This window comes from Anopheles marshallii, chromosome 2 (assembly GCF_943734725.1).
Source record: "Anopheles marshallii chromosome 2, idAnoMarsDA_429_01, whole genome shotgun sequence".
Lineage (NCBI taxonomy): Eukaryota > Metazoa > Arthropoda > Insecta > Diptera > Culicidae > Anopheles > Anopheles marshallii.
Genome location: NC_071326.1, coordinates 972331 through 981947, shown reverse-complemented (window position 1 = coordinate 981947; position 9617 = coordinate 972331).

Genomic DNA, 9617 nt, shown 5'->3' with positions numbered 1-9617 from the left:
TTCGTTCGTTTTTGCCGCTGTTGACTGCCTTTAAAGGTACTTCTGGAAGGCGGTTGTCATGATGAAGTTTGAAGAAAAAAATGAAAGCACTGCTCGGGTCTACCAGCGTAAAGGTTTATAAAAATATTCCCATTGACGTTTCCCATGCGTGAGTTTGGTCGTGGTCTTTTAAAGTTTGTTTCAAATCTATCAACACCGTAGCATTCATTTCGTGAGACAAGTGAATATCGTCACGGAAAGGTGTAATATCGAAAATATAACAATAAGCAACCCTAATTCGGGTACGATGAGGGCGCGATCATGATTCCAATCGGTTGGCCGGACCATGATCAGGGCAATAATAACAAAAAGTCATTAAAGATACCGTACCTTAATGTGTCTTTGAGGCTTTGGTTGATCCAATTTACTGAATTGTGGAAGCAATTTGGTGTCCTGAACTTTATCCGGTCACTTATTCCCGCACAAAATTACTCTCCGTCCGTTGCGTTGCGCGATGACAGCGGGCGATAGTTTTGGCTCGGATTGAATTGAAGGAATGCAGGATAGCCGTCGTTCGATCGTCTCATGTAACGAGCGCAATTTTTGGGACGCAATGCTGATGTAATCGAATTGGACGAAGTCAGATGAATATCAACACAAAGGCATGCGGTCGCGATAGCGCTGCCGGACCCGTGACAACTGTGACTAAAGTGAACAAAACGAAGAGAAGGATCACAAAGCGGCACAAGCGACGAACCCCGCTTGTGGGAAGGACGGTCAAACCGAACCGAAAATTCAATTTCGTGGGCACCTCGGATCGGAAAGATTCTCTTCTGGACAGTCGGGATCAGTTGGCAACGATCCCAACGACGGTGTGACGATCTGGCTGGCATCGCATCGGCGCGCAGGTAGAACGGTTTCGGGCGCAGGCTGCGTGCATGCGATCGAAGATGAAGAAAAAATATGATTAATTTTCTTGTTTCTTTTGTCGTGAAGCCGACAAAATGTATGTATTTATAGATCACATTAATAACGACACACACGGATCGCTATTCGTTCGTCCGGATCACGGCTAGTTTGTCGTTGGGTTTTGTGAGCCCGACCGAGCATGATTGGTGCCGCCGGCCACTTGGGACATCAACAAAACGATGGGACGATTTTTTTGGGTTCGTCGCTTTGTCTCGGTGCGATCCTTTAACGATTTGGTAAGTGCTCGGTATAAAACTTCGATGTCGACCGTGGGCTTTTCTCTAAGTCTAATCAAATATTTAGCAAATAAGGCATACGCGATCGTGCAGATCGTAATGTCCCCTGATTATACTTGTTTGCAACATTCTAAGACGTTGGTCGTTAGTTCAGCAAGCCATCAACATTGTTGCCTTTTTTGATCCCAGCAATGGACGAAGCGCTCTGGAGCCGGAAGACAAAGCGATGCAGCTGAGTCAAGCTGGTCAAGCGCAATAAATAACGATCTGTGTTTTTTTCCTTCTTCGAAAGGGATACTGAAGACGCAAGATGAATGAGGTGTGATCTTGCTCACAGATCGTTTATTTTCGATTTTATGTAGCGATGGGTGACGATCAACGAAGATAAATGTTGCAAGATGTACAAAACAAATGTCAATCGTGATTACTCATTGACGGACATATTGAGATACATATGTAGTCATGTACTTGGAGTTATGAATGTTTTTCTAAACTTTGAAGCAGTAGTGGTCTTGTGTCAACCCATTCCAACATACTTTTTTATCTGAATACCGGCCACAAATCAACTCAGTTCAATAGAGTTGCCCCTTTCGAGAATAGAATGGACCTCCGCAACTTTACAACGTTGCTACGCTCAAAAAGTCGATCAATGTTTCGATTCCCTTTCTTACACACACCCTCGTGTAAAGGGTTCCAAAACTTTTCCAAACATCCTTTTCCAGCAATGCTCTCAAGTGCCGTGTGTCGTTTACGGCCATTCGAGGCTTGCGCGACTTCGTGACTAGGCCGAATGCCTTGTCTTGTCATCGAAATTTTGAACCTAGGTGATGGACCACTTGTTTTGCCGTGACTTCTCGAGCGCACCTTGAACACGCAGCAGTGTTTTTTCGAGCCGTTCTCCGGTGACATGAAGAAAATGCCAAAGAAAAACATCCACCCAGGACAGCAATAACAACAGTGACAGTGAAGTAACAAAAACTACCACACAAGAAAAATAGAAATGTCAAACAATCAGAAGCAGGGACGACTCCGAACGGTCTCGGCAAGGGTACGGATTTGGATGCGACACAATGGAATTCATCCAACCACGACCACGGCACTCACCCGGGGGACTCCGGGACTCCGGGAATGTGCTCTGCAACACTCGGTGGTGGTGGTGGAGCAGGGAGAAACGGTTTTGCGGACACGAGTGGTGTGTGTGTGTGTGGCTGTCATTTATGGCATCATGGGTTTGCTGGAAGATGGACATTCATTCAGGTGGTGTGTGGTGAGGCGTGTAAAGTGGTTGAAATGAAATACCGTGCTGCGGCGGGAGAGAGTGGAATTGTAAACTAAATGAATATTTTGATGTCAGATCAGCTCGGACAAAAGGGCCCCGGAACGTGACGCGATCATAAGTATGAGAAATGATGTTTATATCCGCAGCACTATGCTTCATACACATAATCGAATCACCTCAGGGTAAGGGACAGTTCGTTAGCATGCAAGTCTTGTCCAAGTTGGGGGAGGAACTCCGTGGATCGGTGGGTGGGTGGGTCGGGTGGGTTTGGTGCAGTGAAGACGAAGAGGCAAAAAAAGTTATCAATTTCAAGGTTTGGGTTAAATCGTTGCCGGAGGGGTCAGCGCAAAGAGTGAGAATCAGAGTGGTCCAATTTTCGGCCCCAAAATAATAAAAAATAAAACCGCAACATAACGCTGGCTGGAAGGCGTGGAAGATGAAGCAAAAAAAACGCACCCACCACACACACACACATACTCCATGTGGAGACACGCCGCTGGATAAAATATGATTATTTTATACTGCTTTCGATATCTTCCGATGAAATATTGGTTTATGGAGCGATTATGTACGAATAGCACCGCGTGCGTGCGTGTGTGTGTGTTTGTGCTAAGGCGGCAAGTGTGAGTCGAAAGGATGCATAGCGAAATGGAAGGGACAATCATTCCAGGGTTTGCCGTTGTCTGTTTTATCTTTCTGCCAAGACGATTTCACGCTGCCTTCCGATTTTGAGTCTTGATCGCGGCTTGGGCAAGTAACCGCGAGGGCTGGCGTTCGGTGCGGTATTTTATGTAGAAATTCAGCCATAGGGGAGGGTCCGGGGCTCAGTGACCGCTGTCAACCGAATGAGCCTTGGTGGGAAAAGGGCGGCCGAGGCGGAGGCGGTGTGCAGAATTGAAGGAAGGATTCGGACCATCGTTTCCGCCAGTTCACCTTCGCGCAATATCAACATCACAATTTATTGTATTGTGATCCCGCACCCCCACCATGGCCATATTCGCCTATCCGTGTACAGCGGGTTCGGGCGGCTGGCGGCTGCGGGGGACGCCGCGTGTGCTTACATATGGTGAGAACAAACGGATGAATATTGCCAAATGATGGAATCGTGTGGATTGGTCCGTGTTTATGTGTCGTCGTTGCGGAAACCCCGGGAACCGATGACGGGAGGTGATGAATACCGTGGGTGACGGATGGTGATGGAGGGGAACCGTGGGGAGGGGGGGGGGGGGGTGTATTGAGGACTACAGGGCGACCGACCGCGGGTGGATTGAGTCAGTTTTGAACGATACTACGAACTGTCAATGATTTTCATCCCCGCTGTGAAAAATGAGCCCGTTGTCAATTTGACAAATGAAGTTACATTTTCCCGTGGTCCAGGCTCCAGGACCCCGCCAGTTGATGCAAAAAGATTCTCATCTGCGCCGTGCTTGGGCGGCGATGGCGATGCATGGCGACGAAATATTGGTTGGGTTGCACGATTATGCGGATTTTACCATTTTTTTTTTCGTTTCGTTTGCTGCTTTGGAGACACAGGGTCAGGGATCGGGGACCGTAGCTTACGGAAGAGTGCCGAGACATGTTAAAAATAAATTAACATTCTCAAGGCATTTAAAATATCACATCATCGGAATAACTCAATGCTTCATTCTTAGCGCCTTGCCACCAGAGTGCCAGGTTGGCCTTTGAACGCTTACTGTCGAACCTACCACGTCGCATAGTCCAAAACTTCTGGAGTATTAGATGGAGTTTTGTAACGTTTTTGAGATGTTAAGAAGAGTTTCGTTCTATTCGTTCGTTCGTTCTATTAAATTAATTCAATTCCTCAATGGCTCTTGGAGCCTTAACACAGTCTTACAACGCTCGTAAATAGTACGATGGATTACTCGCCAATGTTCCAGTACCACCGCAGTAGTAAGTGTTGAGTTACAAAAAATCTCATGAAATACATTGAACACGACAACTAATTTCTTCGCCTACATTAGCGCATAACGTCAGAATCAGGTGTAGTACATCATAGGTGTAAAGATATTGCGGTAAAGATGTTTTCCTGCCGGTTTGTCTTTTTTGCCCTCTCTCGCTGTGCTTGTAAGCTACTCTTCTTCCCAAGCTGCGCAGCATAATCGTGTTTGTGCAGACCAATTGTCAAGATGCTAAAGCCAAGAAAATCATAAACCAAAGAGATCATAATAAGCGCTGAGTAATGACTGAAGGTTAAAGCTTGTTTATGTCCGGGAAGGATGCGAGTGCGAAGCTTCAACCGGCTCGGCTATGCTGCTGCAGCCGGTGTACCTGTAAATGTTTTTTTTCTCGTTGTGCTTTCAGAAGGTGTAAAAATGTCTCGCCACTTCTGACGCGCGTTTTGTTTGTCCATCCAGTGCGGGAAGCGAACTTCTTCGCTTTAAATTGAAAATTTGTATGCCGTTCCAGCACGGACCACCCAAATTGCTGGGAGACAAAAAAGCACCACCACTTATGGATAAGATATTTGCAAATACTATCAACTGAAACGTTTCGAACGACAACAAGACATTCGTTCGTTTCGGAAAAGCTGGCCACAAGGTAGAGACAATATTGTATGCCGGGTCCTTAAATAAAACGATAAAATGAAATCAATCACAATAAAGCTGCAGCAAGGAATTGGATATTCTGAAGTAATGATTGTGAATGTAACACGGAAAAACTAATTCCGATGGTGCAGTATCAGTGGGACTCATTCTATGGATAATGTCCATAAAAAGTATGTAAAGATATGGACACTATGGACAGGATGGAGTCAATCTAACTTTTGCTTAGCAAGTTCCAAACTCCAAAATGAAACTTCAGTGTCCTGTAAACCATCCCTCCTTTGCCTTGTACCGTAAAATTGTACCGTAAACTATACTTTCTTTTCTTTTAGTCGTGAATTTTTTTGAGTTTAGTGAATTTTATTCTCAGGTATAAAGCTCATAATTTCGTTCAAAGCAAAGTACATAATAATCTGTCAACTTATTGTAAAAGGCGTCTGATGTCTTTGCTTCCATGATTTTCATTTATTTATCACGTTTTTGTGCTGTTTACATATACTAAACCGGTTTTTTTATAGTGTGTGTGTATAGTGGTTTAAAGCGGGAAACCAATTCATGTTGAGTAAATTTGTTTCTGGCAACGCAAATAAACGGGGACGGTTTTTAGGGCCCATTTTTCCGAGATTTCTGCAGATATTCTAAGAAGTCATCGGAAGATAGAAACGTAAGAGCTAATATTAAAAATTAATTTCCAGTTGTCCGCTTTGAACTGTTATCCCTTCAGGTTACGAGTCGCTCCAAAGTCGTACACGGTTGGAGTTTCGCTTCGGTTTCGGCCGTGTAGTTTCGTCCGAGGATAGTGTTTGCTCTAGTAAAAAGGACCTTCACCGCACATGAATGGAACAGATCAAAGCGAAACGCGAACACACAGCTCACGGGACGGGACGCCTCGTTGCAAAGGATTGCGCCTTTGAGGCCACAGCAATGGATCAATTGCAGACAAGACAGCGCGGTCGCACATTTACCTTTTGCACCATAGTTACACTGAATTACGAAAATTCGTCCGCAACAATGATAAAATGTGCAATAAAAATAAAATATTGAACATTTATAAAAACCGTTAACAAGTATTCGCCTTCGCCTCGCGCCAAACGGGGCGGCAACCGGCGACGAACGGGCGAGCCTTCCCGGCACGAACGAATTTTTTACCATTGGCCGTGCGGTGCTTTGCGCTGAGTGTTGTGGAGCACGGTTCCTTCCTTTTTAACCACACGAGCCACGATTATGATGATGATCGCGCAAATCGCGCAACGTGCACTGGAAGCTAACACGCATATACACACAACTACACACGTAAACATACATCGCCAAGAGCCCACCTTCACTCTGTCCGGCTGGGCGGCGTATGCGCACCGAAGACAAATGACGTTCCCAACCGGACAACATTGACGACGGAAGGTCCTCGATACTCGTTGCCATCACTCGTTGCGTGCGTGTGTGTGTGTGTGATTACCTACACCAGCTGGTGGCAAAGAACCGACACGGCACGATGCTGAGAAATGTTTTCCTCCGGGAATTGGTTAGCAAGCGCGCAACCGGAACCACTTTCCCCGCGGCCTGCAACAGGATGTCGGGTGCGGCAAACGTGATGAAGCCCCGGTGCCAATGCAGCATAACCCAGGCGCAACCTTTTGCACCATTGAATCACACCATTTGGCTTATGTGACGCGTTTGCATTGCACATACGATTGGTGCGATATTTCCGCTCCGAGGAGTTGCGATCTCGCGGATGTACGAGGTGTAGTCGCTGGTGAAAGATTGTTGTATGGTTAAGCGGGTTCTGATTGTACAAAAAGTACCCACTGCCTTTAGTTTTGGGATTGTTTCGTTACTGTTCTCGGCTGGTAAGGATCATCGAGAAAGTTTTGTTGGAATTGGAAAAAAATCCAACTGCCTGAAGTTTGTAGTGTTGGTCTCTAAAGTTCGATCTTACGAGTTACTTTGGATGTGGTTAGTATCGAAACACACGAAGAATAACATCCTTACGGTACTGGAACGGCATTTTAGGTGGATTTAGTGTGACTCTACCAGCATCATACATGCTCTGTTTTCTCGCGCACTTCACCAATGCCCAGCGGCGGCAGTTTCATTTTACGCTCGATTTTTGCGATTTAACTTCCCCCCGATAAACGGTGACTTTGAATCCATCTATCGTCTTGTGCTTCGATTTGGTGTGCATGCACTGCAAACCTTCACCTTCCAATGCTCGGTTGCTGCAGCTTGCTGCCGGTAAAAAGGGGTTGGAAAGTAGCGGAACGACACAAAGAAACAGCTTCGAACCGGGCAAAGAGGAACTGCCGACAAGTGACCGCGACTTCGAAACCGAAACAAAACGGCATACAGCTCTGTTTGGCTTCGAAATGGCTAAATCGCAAACCTCGCAAGTGTGATAATGATTAGATTTATTGAGGTGCAAAATTGATGTATTTAAGTCGAAACGAGTCAGCTATTTTACCGCTTGCGTTACTCTTCCTTTTTGCGGCTCAACTGGATTGCGCATCACAGTGATAACTCATTTCCTTTTCAGTCGTGTGTGTGTGTGCTGTGTTTTCTTCGGTGAGATTCATCTGAAGCGATCCTTGTAGACGAACGTTTGCAATACAATTTGAATGTACAGCCAGCCGAGAAAGACGAACGCCGAACGCTAAAAAAAGCACTCGGGTGTAGTTAACCTGCGGCAGGATTTCGTTTGCCATTAATAAATTAACGGTTAATTGAATAATTGAATTTATGTGCCGGGGCTTAGCATAAATCACACTTTGGGACTTGTGTAATTGAATTTTTCTGTCAGTTAGCATTCGGTGCCCGACAACATAACATTTTTGGTTCTTGTTTGCTGTCGGTGAACTTGGAGAATTTTTGCATTTGGTTCAAAACAATGCATCCTTCGTTCTACCATCGTAGAAAGTATCGATACAAGAGTTTCAAGTTAAACTTGGAGTAGAGTTGGAGTCATTTTTGGATTCAGCACAAGTTGAACTACGATTTGGTTGGGTGGATCTGGATTTTCTTCCAATTTTATAAACCATATTAAAAAGAAACTGATTCTGTACAGAACATTGTTAATGTAAGTGGGGAAAAGATTCTACTTCTAGCTTTACATATTCCACTTAAACTTGAACAGATTCTGGAAACTATCACTCACGAATTACTTGAACTCGAAATCCCTATTTTGTAGGTCACGAAAGTCTTGAACAGATTCGAATTCGTCTTCCAAAAGTTCCACAAAGAGTTGTTATTGTTGGTTATTGATTACGAGACTGTTTCGCTTTCGCATTTAAAAGTCACAAAAACTCGGAAAATTTTCAGATCTACCTTGGAACTTGCCAGTTCAACTTGAGTAGAATCCAGATATGCCTTCGATTTTGCCAGTTGAGCTCGAAAAGCCTGTCAACTGTGTAAATAAATTCCCTTTTCGCTCTTCTCACATATGTCTAAAATCTCCTCAAAGTCTTGTGGAAATGGTGCAACTTACATTCAAGTCTAGTTCTTTTCCAGTTGGAATGGAATATATAGAGGAAATTGTGAATTTTGTTTCACCAATATAGAACTTTTGCATCGAAGAATTGATCCTATTGAATTCTTTATTATCTCACGCACATACAAAGCTTTCCGACATGACAGATGTTTCAGTTGGGAGAGCTCTGTGGTAGTTAAGAAAATGGCAAGGATTCCACATCTACTTCAACTTATTGCAGTTGAAAATGAAAAGATTTAAATCATTTTTCCTCAAAAACTCACTCTCTAGGACTAATATTTCCAAAGAAGTTCAATAACTACGATCGGATCTGTTAATATGATCACCGTCACCGTCAAGAACGGTTTTTGCAATCTGTTTCGATAAGCGACCCAGACGTACAAGTTGTTAATGAAATCATCATAAATTGTAACATTTTTTGGGTGGCTTCCAACTCCAAATCTGTTGGACATCGAAATTCTGCCGTTCGGGGGTCTGTTAAAGCAATAAATTATTTCAACAGGCCTGACAACGAACCTTTCCGTCCTTTTGCCTTGTCTTGCCATGCCTGCGATATGGATTCCCCGATTATCCCGCGAAGCGAAGAGAGACCAAATTTGCGTGAATGTAGCGAATGTTTTGCCTTTTTTTCCTTTACTAAACTGTTTCTTTTCGGAATGACACCCGCGACCAGACCAAGCTACATGCAAACGATAAGACCTTCTTTAATCGCGTTAGCGCCACTATATGTCCTTGTAAATTATGATAAACAGATGAAATAAATTGAGTGGAGCCATACTGCAGGCACATCTTTCGATGGCTTAACCAACAGATAGGAAGTTTATCCACCAAGAGATTTTCGATACCAATCCATTTTCTTGTTGAATTAAAGGCGTTGCATCAAACTACGTCAGTGTAAATCCCATAGCTCCCATAGTAAACAGATTAAACGGAGGAGAATGTTTCGAAATTTCAAATGAACACTTTAGGAGACACATTAAAAAAGTGATCTTCTTGTTATGCCTCAGAGGATTATAAAACTTCACGCAACAGTGAAAAGGTATGCGCCGCCCGATCATAAACCAATTCATCGAATCTCGGGCGCCACAGGAATAGTAATTAAAATCTGACGG